The 13,355-nt window shown below is 39.2% G+C and overlaps 1 protein-coding gene across 1 annotated transcript in view; it reads left to right on the top strand.

Moving 5' to 3' along the window:
- NXPH1 (neurexophilin 1) overlaps nucleotides 1-13,355 on the top strand; it is a 215,198-nt gene that overhangs the window by 145,723 nt on the left and 56,120 nt on the right. The window lies entirely within an intron of this gene.

Raw genomic sequence — 13,355 nt, 5'->3', positions numbered from 1 at the left:
CCCCTGAAGTCAGTTGCTGAGAACTTCTGACAACTGCAGTATACTTTTCAACATGTCACAGGTAAAAACTGAGAGGTGTGCCCAGGCAACTTCAGATTCTGATCAAGCTGGCAAAAGTTATTAATGTAGAAGAATACACAACTTTCCCTTTCTCCACTGCTAACTGAGTACAAATTACTTTTGCATTTTGAATTCAGCTTGCAACAATTGAAGTAGGATGATTACAAAGGGCGGAATACTCATTCCAATACTCATTCATATGGGTATCTACTTTCCTTGTCTTTATGAAACAGCCTTCCTCCTACCTTTGACCCCCAACGACCATCATTAAAACTGAACTTGCCACTTCATCTCCATACCCACAAGGTTTTGAATTTGAATAGACCTTCTCCCACACAAGTGGCATATGTAGGTCTGTGTCTGGATTCTCCACTACACCCCATGCATCTGAGGAAATAGCCTCTAGTCTACAAAAGCTCATGCTACCAACTTTTTTTTCCAAATAGTCTCAAAGGTGCTACAAGATCCTTTTGCATACTGATTTTCCAGACTAACATGGCTATGTTTTTGAATTCTACAAAGGGAGAAAGGGGGAGTTGGAGAGAGAAACCAGGACATTTTAAAAGCAGTTGAAAAAATGGGATAACAGAGAATTATTCAGGATTATCCTTGCCAAACCAAGACAGATAGATGGGTTTGCTGCATTGGGGTGGGGAAGAAGAGGAAATCTCATCGCTTTGATACTAGAGTGATGCTGCTATTAGAAGGTATATATTCTTTCTGCCTGCCCTTCTTTCTAACACACAGAGCTTTGAAAATCCCCTTGTTGGTTCCAGCAGTTTCATACAAGATTCACAAGCTTCGGAAAAGTGCTAGCAAATTTCACATATGCCACTGGAGATTTAACACTCTTAATATTAAGACAGCTCCTACTGAGATATATTTTAAACTCTCTATTCTCTCTGCTGAGCTAACAACATAATAGATAGCACAGAAACAGCTCAAAACAAATAGCCCAGATAAAAGTCCCTGCAAGAAATGTTAGTTTAAATCATATTTCTGATTGTGTGTTTGTAGTGGGCCCAGTGGATTGAGGCAACTCTTTGAAACAGGCTTCTTGAATCCATCAGTTGTTTGGTCAGATAATATGGGAAGAGATTGTTTTTCAAATCCAGTAATAATCATGATATTTGTGAACTGGAACTAGACCCATTGATAAGTTAGTTTTGACTAATATAAGTACCATTGATATCGGTGGGTATACAGTCGTCCCTCCCAATTCACAGACTTTGGGTAGGGACAAAATGGTGTGTACACCTGAGGCGTGTGTGTGGTAGCACGCATGTGAGCATGCCACCATTGAAATCAGTGGCAACTTGAATATTGCGTTTTTTTCCAGATTTGACCGGGGCGGGTGTGTGTGGATCCACTGCAAATTGGGAGGGATGACTGCAGTCTAACTATCACTAAGGAGCTTATTGCACGTACATTTGACCTGACTGCACCCTAACGGTACACGGGATGCAGGCATGAATTATCTCACATTAAGGTACGATTGGGGAGTCCTGTTAGCAGATTATATGCAGTTAAGTATTCTTAACTATTCCTTCATCTGCACTATAGAAATGATGCAGTTTGACTCCACTTTAACTGCCATAACTCCATGCTACAGTATTCTGGGATCTGTAGTTTTATTAGGCACCAGCACATTTCGGCAGAGAAAGCTTAAAACCCTGTAAAACTATAATCCTAGGATTCTACAGAATGATGCTACAGTACCTAAAATGGGATCAAACTGCATAATTTTTACAGTGAGGATACACCCTTGGGTCTAATCTGAACTGCAGAAATAATGTAATTTGACACTGCTTTTTAACTGCCATGGCTCAATGCTATGGAATTCTGGGATTTGTAAATACTATATATTTTGTGAGAGATTTAGCCTTCTTTATCAGAGAGCTCTGGTGACCTAACAAACTACAAATCCCAGAATGCCATAGCTTTGAGCAATGGCAATTAAAGCGGTTTCAAACTGCATTATTTTGGCAGTGCAAATTAGATCTCTGTCTGTCGCATCATGCACTTTATTTTTAAAAGTCTGTGGAAAGAGGGCTCATTTAGGCAAACCAGAGCTCCCTCCAAAGAGTGAACACACTTCCATAGTGATTAAAGTATAAACAATTAAATGATGCATTTAGTTAGTTATTCAAGCTATATAAATTAATTAATTAAATAAATTATTCCATGACTAGGTTAAAAGGTGGCTATCAAGATAATTACATTTTTTTTTTAGTAAAGACACAATAACTTACACATGTTAAAATACAAATTAAACTGGTCATTCTGTTAGAACACAAGTTAAAACAATATAAAACTATTAAGACATCCAATTCATCCATTTGGAACTTCTGTCAATATCAGGAAGTCAATCAATGAAACCATTCTGAATAGACTTTACCTGCTTATATAAGGCAAGGTGGACAGACTGCAGCTTAGCTTCCCGAGGTTTTAGCCAAACAGTAGCCACCGAGAAGGCCCCCAAATGTGCTTCTAGGACTAAAAAAAAAAGAGTTTCTCCTGCAGATCTTAAAGTTTGTGCAGTTTTGTGTGAGAGATAATAGGTTGCATTTTTTAACATCTGCTTGAAAATAATCATATACTCTGTAATTCTAAATCTTTTCTCTTGCTCTCCAGTGAGTTAGTGCTTAGTGGTCACAAAAGTGTAAATGGAAGCAAACACTTCACACACTGGGATATCTGTTTTCTTTTGTATGTCCTGTGGCTGAACTCTATTGCTGAGTTAGACCTTTATGAAGCCTTAATTCACATGCTCCAACTCTCCCTTTGTATCAGGAGTGCTTGCTGTTTTCCTTTAGATCAGTGTCCTGACTTTGTCCACATTTTTGGCTTATTAAAGTACCTTTGGTAATGTGAGTTCCTACAGCTGATGGCCACTGTGAGATAATGGGAACTGTGTTCAACCTGGACTTGGGAAATCTATTTTCAAGTCTCCACTTGGTCATAAAACTTGTTGGGTGAGCTTGGGCCAGTCACTTTCATTCAGTCTGTCCTACCTCACAGGGTCATTGTTAAGTAAATTGGGGATTGAATAGCTATGTAAGAGCTGTCTACCTTGAGCTCCTTGGTGGGATTTTTAAATGTTTGCATTTATGCATTTACATTTTTATGTGTAAACGTTCAATATCCTCTTTTTCATGTGTTTCCTTTTGTGGGGGGATATGCATAAGTGGATGCTGTAAACTGGGGTGGGCAAAATGCAGCTCCCCAGAAATGTCAGATTGTACTCCTATCAGCTCTAGTTCATCAAAGCCAATGATGAGGAATGCTGGGTGTTGCAATCCAATAACACTGTTTCTAAAACATTTTCACAGCAATAAAAGTTCTTTGTATGTTCTCCCTTCCTCCATACATATCATTTGTCAAGTCTGTGTCTCTACTTACTTCCCCTCTGTAGAGTTATGAGTGAGAGGAAAGGAATTATTTTCAGTTTGTCCACCTGTGTTTCTTTAAGCAATCCAAACCTAATCCTTAGATTTTGTAAACTGTTGGGAAGAGATGGATGCTGATAAATTTACTGTAGCCTGTGGGATAGGGTGGGATAGAAATAGAAGAAATAGATAAATGAGTAAATCACTGCATACACTCCAAATTGGGCAGGTATAGTTCCAATTAATCCTAGTCTCAGGTTTTCTGTCCATATATGACTTTCCCCTTTTGTCCCCAGTTTGCTTCTGTTGCTGCAAACTGGTCAGTTCAAAGTGCAAAGATTGTTTGTACTCAATAAACTCATCAGGGGAAAGAGGAGAGGAGCGGACAGAGTCTTGTCTTTACCTATAGACACAGGCAAAAGCAAACTGCTGCATCCTTTCTCTCTTAGCTTGTATATTCTTCCTCGTTAATAACTTTTGACATCTTGACAACACTCAGCTGTTGCTTGGCCATACACATCCCTAGTTTTCCTTTGTGACCTTTTGGAGGGTATGCTATTGCTAGTAAGCATCAATCTGAAGAGAATTGCCAACACACACAGTTACACTGAAGTGCTTCTTTCTTCTTCTTTACTTCTTAAGTAGCTTTCTCTGCTTCAAGTTAGTATTTGGCCAACAACCCTGGAAGCAATTTTTAATTATGAAAGTCAATTAATGTTTTCATTTCAGCTACAGCAGGTGTACAAACAGCTTAATGTCAAAATTCTCATCAACTCCACGCTGCTGCTGCATACAGAGGGAGTGAAAACTCAAAACTCCTTGAAACAAATTGGAACAGGAGCTGTTTATTTAGAGCCGTTTCTTTGGTGTCACAATGAAAAGTGCTGGTTTTTGCTTTGTTTTGTTTGGAGACATAAAGAATAGCTCTCAATCTTAATTTCAACAATCATTTGTTCGGATATTTTAACCCTACTGGCAGTGCATTTTACATAAGCTATAGTTATTTGAATGGCAAACATTTCCTTTCTATCATTCTTCCTTGTCCTTTGTAAAATGGGAAACGAGGAGTTTCAGTTTCTGGTTAATCTGGATATGACACCAAAAACTAGTGAGAGTAGTTCTTCTGCTATCTGCTAACAGGCTGCATTTGAAAATCTGAGGCAGAATTACATGATTATTATGTATCATGCATCCTCAGCTAATAATGGCAAGCAGACTTAGGGCTAGTCTACACATACTAGTGTAGGTAAGTGTACTATGTGAATTGGTGCACATATTCACATTTATAGTGAATTGTATTCACTTTCCTGTGCAGGTTCACATCTATTTGCACCAGTTCACCCTTGCTCTGCCAAAAATACACAGCCATCTGAATGCATGTGAAGCAGACGGATGGCCATACACATGATAATGCTGATTTCTGATAATTTCATTGGATACTCTAGTAAAAACCATGAAGCCTTATCCCGTAGAGTTTAAGGAATCCTCCCCCGCAAAGGCTGATCTCCATCTCCTTCTACAACAGTTGCATCACTGGTGCAAAAAGAGCTAAATGTCTCCTAGGCACAGTTCTGCCTTGTAACCCAAATGATTCTGGGGCCAGAGGGAGAGCTAGCTGTGCATCATCATCCAACTTTTTGGAGAGGGAGCTACCTGGTCCCCATCCATTTGAAAAAATAACCAGCATAAACAAAATATTCTTAGGAGAGGTGGGATCTTGCACTTTCCAGTTAGCTCAGACAAAATCATCACTCTGGCCAGACTTTGGTGTTGCTTGTCCACAACTGTCCTGGTTTTCATCTGTGAAATGTTGACAGATATGATGGACGTGGTGGCTGCTTAATGGTTAAGACACCAATTCTGATGATCATAAGGTTGGAAGGTTGGCTGTTTGAGGTCCAAGTGCCACATGATGGAGTGAGCTTATGTTACTAGTCTCAGCTTCTGCCAACCTAGCAGTTTGAAAGCATGCAAATGCAAGTAGATGAATAGGTACCACTTCGGTCAAAAGGTAACAGCATCCGGTGCAGTCATGCTGGCCATATGATTACAGAGTTGTCTTTGAGTTAGTAATGAAGATGAGCACCACCTCCTACAGTCAGTTACGAGTAGACATTCATGTCAAGGGGAAACCTTTACCTTTATGATGGCATATACAGTATTAAGGTGAAACACTTTACTACCTCTGGGGCTGCATTATTTTCAAAGTTGGGTTGAAAGCTAATATGGTGTGAGGGAAGAAGAAAGTGGTTTCAATGAGAATTTATTCAGTGTAGGAGCTTATCCCATGGCTTAATAAATTGATTTACCTCTGTCTGGTTAAAGCTTAATTTGGGTAGCATGTTATCAGAAAGTTTTTGCTGCCGAATTTTCCGTCCCTACTTCCAGGAGCTCTCCAGTGGCCATTTTCTTAAGCCGGAAAGCTCCCAGATCCGAAAGAGCCATGTGGATCACTCCTGGAAGCAGGAATGGATCTGGGTTGTATTTGGCAAATTCAGCAGCAAAAGCCTTCTGATAATATCAGGATGCAACCTGAATTAAGCTTTAAACTGGATAGAGGTAAACTGATTTATTAAGCCATGGGATAAGTTCTGTAGTTTCACAGAAGCAAATATTGAGAGCAAAACTACTCTGATGTTGTTTGGCTTTGCTTGGTGAGGACATGAGAGAGAACCTTCTCAGTGGTTGCTCCACACAGAAGGCTAGGCTGGTCCCCTCCGTGCTTTTCTTTCACCAGCAGACAAAGGCATTTCTGTTTAAGCAGGCTTTTAATGTATAAATGTGTGGGGGCGGGGGAGGCTGGCTTATTGGGGGTGTTTTGTTTTTGTTTTAAATTTGTGGGCTTTTAAAAAATGATTTTAATGTGTTTTAATGTGAGGTGATTTTAACTGTTTTTAAATTTTATTGTAAATGGTTTTAGTGTACTATTTCTGGCAGTGCCTTGGGTCCCACTTTGGGAGAAAGGTGGCAAATAAATAAATAAATAAGTCCCAGTTTTCATGTGTGAAATGTTGGAGAGCATGACTGAAGAGGGCTTAATACACAATAGCTGCATCTACACTGCAGAAATAACCCATGTTGGCATCACTTTACCTGCCATGGCTCAATGCTATGGAATTCTGGGAATTGTTGTTTTGTGAGACATTTTGCCTTCTCTGCCAGAGTGCTCTGGTGCCACAACAAGCTACAATTACCAGGATCCCATAGCACTGAGCCATTGCAGTTAAAATGGTGTCAACCTGGATTATTTCTGCAGTGCGGATGCAGCCTAGGACTAAGAATGACTGAAGATGGCTTAATACACTATGCTGGTAAAGCTCATTTTGATCAAGCTGCTAATAACAAATTGTGTGGGACATTTTCCCCCCTCACTGCATCTTTAATCAAAAACATTCCCTTGGTTTTGGAAAGAGAGCAAGACAAGCTATTGCAGTTTCTGTGAGTACAAAGGCATTACTCTCTGCTGACAGGCAAAGATCTTTTTTATCAAGGGAAGTAGTAGTGTCACTGCATTCTATTTTGGTCAGACCTCACCTGGAATACTGTATGCAGCTCTGGGCACCACTGTTCAAGAAGGGTATTGACAAGCTGAGAAGGGTGATCAAGGTGATCAGTGGTCTGGAAACCATGCCTTATGAGAAACAATTTAGAGAGTTGGGTATGCTTATCTTTCAGGCATGCTTCAGTTGTGTATTTCTGAATGGCAGGCGTTGGATTAGATGGTCTTTGCATCCTGTTGCATCTTAAGATTCTGTAAATAGGAAAGGAGGCCCATTAACATCTTTGCCCCCCCCCCCCCCAGCCCTGGACCAACTCAGCATGGTCAGTGGCCCATAAAGCCTTGGGCGATACTAAGAATATTATTTTGTTGCTAATTTTTAGTCCCCCCCTTTTTAGGTGTTAGATTGTAATCTTTTAATTGTAACTTCTTAACTGTAATCTTGTAACTTCCTATGCTGTATTTGTTTTATTATTTCATTGTTGTTTGGCATTTGCTTTGTTATTTTTTTGAATGAGGGGTTGGAAATGGGGATTTCCTTTTGATAATTCTTGATTTGAATGTAATCTTTTGTTATTATTGAATTGTTATGAAATTATTATTATTATTATTAACTATGTATTGCTATGTTATATTGTTTTATTATTTTCATGTTTATTGTTGTTGATTTGTATTATCCCCACTGTTGTAAGCTGCCCAGATTCCCAGTGATTGGGTGGGATATAAATAAATCCTATTATTATTATTATTATTATTATTATTATTATTATTATTATTAATTCTATTATTATATTCTGACAGACCATTTACTTTTAGTTGGTCATGCAGAAGGATGTTTAAGCAGGGCATGCTCAACTTTGCTGTTTATGCTTTAAACATTTTTAGAATGCATTTAAACCAATATTTAAATTAATTTTAATAGCACTGTCTATTTAATATTTTTTAAACTTTTCTGTTATACACTGCTTTAGCTGTGTTTTGCTTTAAACTTCTGTTTGAAACCACATTGACTCTTGTTTGGGAGAAAAGTGGGAAATTAATTAAGTAATGACTGACGTCAATTTGATTTCTGAAATCTTGGAGGGAATGTTCTCACTGTGAGATCTACATGTAAAAACCCCATAACAGTGACCAACATCCTAGGATAATTGTGAGGGCAAGTACTGCTAGCCGTTTTACTGTGGTGCTTAAGCATCCCTAACCAGCAATAAGCCCTCTTTTGTCAACACACTTGGAACAATTATGGAATAAGAAATCAGTGTTCCACCTTCTGTGCATGTTTGTGTGCAAGAGTAGTAATTTTAATCGGCCTCCATTGTTGTGATGACTGAACTAGTCTGTGCCAAGTCTCTGGGCTAATGAGATCTCTGAAACACACCAAAATGTACCATGCTGGCCTGACTTCATATTATAGCTATTTCTAGGGGCTGCTCCCTTGTTTCCTTGAGTGCCTGATAACTTATGTAGGAGGAGGATGCATCATTATGTAGGATGATGATAACTTATGTAGGGTGATGATGTATGGTGAGGCAGACTGAAGTTGTCAGGCTGGATATGGGATAAGGCTCTAGAAACTTTAAGCCTGAACAGATTGACATGCAGGACAAAGTATCCATGAAGTTTGGCAAGGGTACCTGTTTTCCCTGTCGTTTCAGTCTCAGATTTTGAGCCTCTCCCTCCTAGAATGGCTTTTGCTTTCCTGCCAGGGAAAAAGGCTGTTCTAGTTGGTGGCACCTCTTCCCCTGCTCCACACCACACTGGGAGGGAACAACTGTAGCTGAAAATCTGAAATTGAAAGGAAAGGGAGGACATGTACCTACACCCAGCTTTATGGAGTTTTATGGTATTCCACCCTGCTTCTCAATCGGGGTTTAATGCTACAAGATCCCTGTCCCATATCCAAACTGGCCATTCTAGGGCAGAGGGAGCACAGAGAATCTAGGAATGGGTATTGGGCCAGGTCATTATGAGCCAAGTAGTCAATAGCTAATGATAGGCCAAACACTACTGAATCAAGTTAAGCACTGGTCTCTGCTTAGTTGCCAACAATTCTTCATGTAGTCAGGGCCAAACAGAGAGATTTTGATGGTGATTTTGAGGTGTAGGACAAGATATTCACTTCAACCACTCTAAAACAGGGATGGGAAGGATATTCAAAAATATTTTTAAAATGATTGAAAAACATGTTTCTCAAATGCTGAGAAGAAAACTGATGAGAAAACTGACAAGAATCTTCCCATGCCAGGATGTATTCTGTACACAATTTTCAGGTGGTAGTTTTGCATACATTATAGTGTTTTGTGTGCATGCAACAGCATTTTCTGCACATATGATGCAAAGATGGAAAGTGCAGCATAAATCCAGCAAGATTGGGCTCTTGGCCTGCTTCAGTGCCCAGAAGATACCCAGAAGATAGTATTTCAACACAGAAATAGCACAAAAAGAACCAGGGTGTTCAGGTAGAACAACTGTGAAGCTGATACTGCTCCCCCCCCCCCATATGCCTAATGAGAGGCCAGCTCAGCTCTAGATCAGCCATCTTCTTTCCCCCTTTTTCTTGCCATAACTTGCTTGTTTTCTGTAGAATCTCCATTGGACTGTTTAACCACAAGAAGACAGGACAGATTATTATTGTTGTGGAAGAGGCCTAGCAGTTGAGGAAATAGGGACAAAATTCAGAATGGGAATTATTGTCACAATTCTCAGTTGTTTTAAAGTGCTCCTGGCAATTGAAATATTCTTTCAAAGTGCAGTCCTGTGCATATCTACTCATGAGTAAATCTCAGGTACCCCTGAGAAAATGAGTGTAGGATTTTTACTGTAGGAGAATTTACTTTCATTAGAATATATAGCAGGGCCATGCATTATTTATATATTTATTATAATTTCATTGTCATGTAGCAGAATGAAGCAAGAATGCAGTTTTTCTCCCACTGGGCAAGAGTTGTATTTTTTATCACATTTTTACAATGATTTTTTAAAAAAAGAAATAATTTGTAACATGTATTTTTGCCCCGAATATCAATTTTTTTAGAAAACATAATTTTTGCAAAAAGACGTGAAAGTGCAAATAAATAAATAAAAAATTGCTGCAGAATGTCTAAAAACACCCTCATAATGTGTTAAGAGATGCAAGAGACCTTCCTTTTCAAGGATGAAAAAATCCCTGTAAACTTCTTTTACATCCCTGATGTGAACGTTTACAGCTTTCTTAGTATGTGAACAGTTTATGGCAGAGAGGGACAAAGTGGGATGCAGTGGCACTTTCTGAATCCACTGAATGCCATGCAATAGTGCTATCAAGTTTTAACATCATGATGGCAGAGACATTTTTAATTTTTAAATAACGCATGCATGGGGATAGCTGCATCTCACTTTTAAGCCACATTGTGTTTCTGTGAGGCTTTGGGCAATGTGCCTTAAAAAGAAGGTGCATGCCCAAGCATTATACTTGGTTTTAAAGCAAATATCTCTGTGTGCAAGGGGCAGGTTGCTGATGGCATAGGATCAAATTTAGGGCAGCCATGGGACTTTTTCCAGAGGCAGACCCTGTGTTGCTCACTGCTAGCATATGGCCATAGTTCTCACTGATTGCTGTCAGCATGTTGAAAGTAGTATCAATGTTTTAGAAGTTACAGCTCAAAACTGATTGCCTAGCACATGGCAGACACCTTTAAATGGTACCCTGAGATCTCTGGAGGAAGAGAAATATACTGGTATAACAAAATATAAATACAACCCATACCACCTACAAAACCACATAGCAACTTGCGAAAGTTATTCTGTATTACTCTCTATGGAATCTGAATTATTACCAGATAATGGTTTCTGCTGTAAAACCTCTAAAATAGATCCCCCAAATATAGGGTTGCCATAATTGTCCACTTTTACCAGGGACAAAATGTGGAACAAATTCAAGACCAAACTGTAGGACAACTGCAGGACAAAACTCAGCCCAAAATGTAGGACATTGAAGAAAAATGGTGGACCTTAAATGTCCTACATTTTGAGCTGAGTTTTGTCCTGCAGTTGCCCTACAGTTTGGTCTTGAATTTGTCCTACATTTTGTCCCTGGTAAAAGTGGACAATTATGGCAGCCCTACCCAAATAACAAAAAATTGTGTAAATTCAGAATGTTGTAGATAGAGAAGGAGTGAAAGTGCTCAAAAGTCTGTACTGTTGTCAGCATTTTTGCAGGGAAGCTTTATAACATAAAATAAAAACAGTTGTTTATCTCTTCCACAGATATACCTGAGCCAATACTGAGGATAGTATGTTGGGGTTTAATAGCTGCCTCGTGTTGTTGTCATTAGGTTTGTATTGAGGGTCTTAAACATGCTAGGTGCAGTATCAGATTTGTGCGCATATATGATTGGTGAGTTTTCATTGTTTGGTCACTATAGGTAAACAATAAATGAAAACAGCAGTGGAGAAAAATAAGGCCTAGGAAAGAAAAACATTTCTAGTCTGCACTGTTTTCCTTTTTCAAAGATCAATCTTTTCTTTGCCTCTACTGAAAGAGGGGTAGTAGGGTGGGGGAAAGAACTGAGATTTAAGAGGAAACTTTAAAGGTAATGACTGTGTGCTAAATTCCAAGCATCCCTGGCTATTTAAGTTAAAGTACAAACTTCCCTTTTTATACACTTTAATAGCAATGAGTTTGTAGCAATGCTTGACAAGGTTATTTTGTTCAACTACAGCTCCCAGAAACTCCAAGCAGGCATAGTCATTGGCCCTGATGTGTTACAGTAAGACAGTGTGGGCAAAGAATAGAGTTGTCCTTCCACATCCACGGATTCTTTGTCCATGGATTCAGGCATCCACAGCTTCAAAGTATTCCCAAAATATATAAATTCCAAAAAGCAAACCTTGATTTTGCCATTTTATGTAAGGGACACCATTTTACTGTGCCACTGTATTTAATGGGACTTGAGGATCCACAAATTTTGGTATTCACAGGAGGTCCTGCAACCAAGGGCCCACTGTACTGCCTTTCCCAGAGAGCTGTATTTGCAACCCCAAAGGGTCCCCAAACCATCCCTAAAAAGCTATTGATGTTCCCATGGAAAACGCAGTTAGTCATTTTGTCCCACATTTGAAGAGATGGACTTTGGGGTTTTTTTTTGGCCAGTATAGGCCTTTCCCCCTAAAAAATGTTTTAGGGAAAAAAGACCTGCTTCTTTCTAAGACAGATGAATAGAGGGTGAAGATGTGGCAAAACGACTAATTGTGCCAATCCACAATGTATTATTTTGGGTGTGTGTGCTATGTAATTAGCTGTGGGTTTTTTTGGAGGGGGATGGGAAGGCATGGAGATGAAAATGGAGATACTACAGTCCTCCGAGGTCCATGGGGGAAGATGCAGCTCCTCAATCCCGGGAGTTTCTCTCCTGCTCTGTAACAATGAACTCTGTTGAAAACAATGACTATCGTGGTTTTCTGTCACAACAGGAAGTTATCATGAATAAGAAAGTTTTTAGAACTCCCTTGCTTGCAAATTGTTGGAATTACAATATAATAGTGACTGTGGAAAAATGAGCAATACCTAGGCTTGTATACTTGGCATGATGCCGAGGTATTTCACCAAACAGGTCTCCTTAGTACTGGTTGGCTGCTAAAATCCAAAACCCTCTGTTTCCTCTTTCTGTAAAATGTAGCACAACTCCTCCCTTATCCTCAACTATTCCTAACAACTATGCCATTCCCTGGCCTGGTTTCCTTTCAATACCACAGTTGGCATTGACATTCTCACATAACAATATATGTCCTGTCCCTGGCTTCCACTCCACCAAATACATCTGAGGAAGTAGATTTTAGTCTACAAAAGCACACGCTGACAACCTCTTTCTTTCAGTATGTCTCAAAGGTGCTACAAGATCTCTGTACATACTGATTTTACAGAGTAACACGGCATATGTTTGAATTCTATCACAATTGCAGCAACATCTGAATCAAACAGGAGTGCGCATTTGGTTCAGTTGTTCACATTCATGTTGATATGCCATAGAGGAAATTAAACATTTAGCACCAGAGGGCTTCTAGCACTTTATTCTTTTCTATTTTTTTTTAGCGTTTGGAATTGTATTTACCTGTTATATGCTTCTCTTGTTCACAAACTCACTACAAACAGAGAATGGAATATCTAGCAAGTGTACATAATGTTCAACAATATTCTCAAGGTGGAATTTTGAAAGCTTATACAACCAGGGATGAAATTACAAACTTTGACAAAAGAGTGAAAATGTCTTGATTCATATCAGCAGGCCAGTTCTAGCAGGTCTCATCTCTACTAGAGCAGGCCTTTTGTAATACTAATGGATCTTAATTTTCCATTCAAGATCACGCACAGCAAAGTACATAGTATTAAAACTGGCACAGTAGATTGCTGGAATAAATGTACATTTTCT

The sequence above is a fragment of the Sceloporus occidentalis genome, unplaced genomic scaffold (assembly GCF_023333645.1).
Source record: "Sceloporus occidentalis isolate IW3139 unplaced genomic scaffold, rSceOcc1.0.p SCAF_7, whole genome shotgun sequence".
NCBI classification, from domain to species: domain Eukaryota; kingdom Metazoa; phylum Chordata; class Lepidosauria; order Squamata; family Phrynosomatidae; genus Sceloporus; species Sceloporus occidentalis.
Note: the sequence above shows the minus strand (reverse complement) of the source record. Positions and strands in the feature narration are given on the sequence as shown.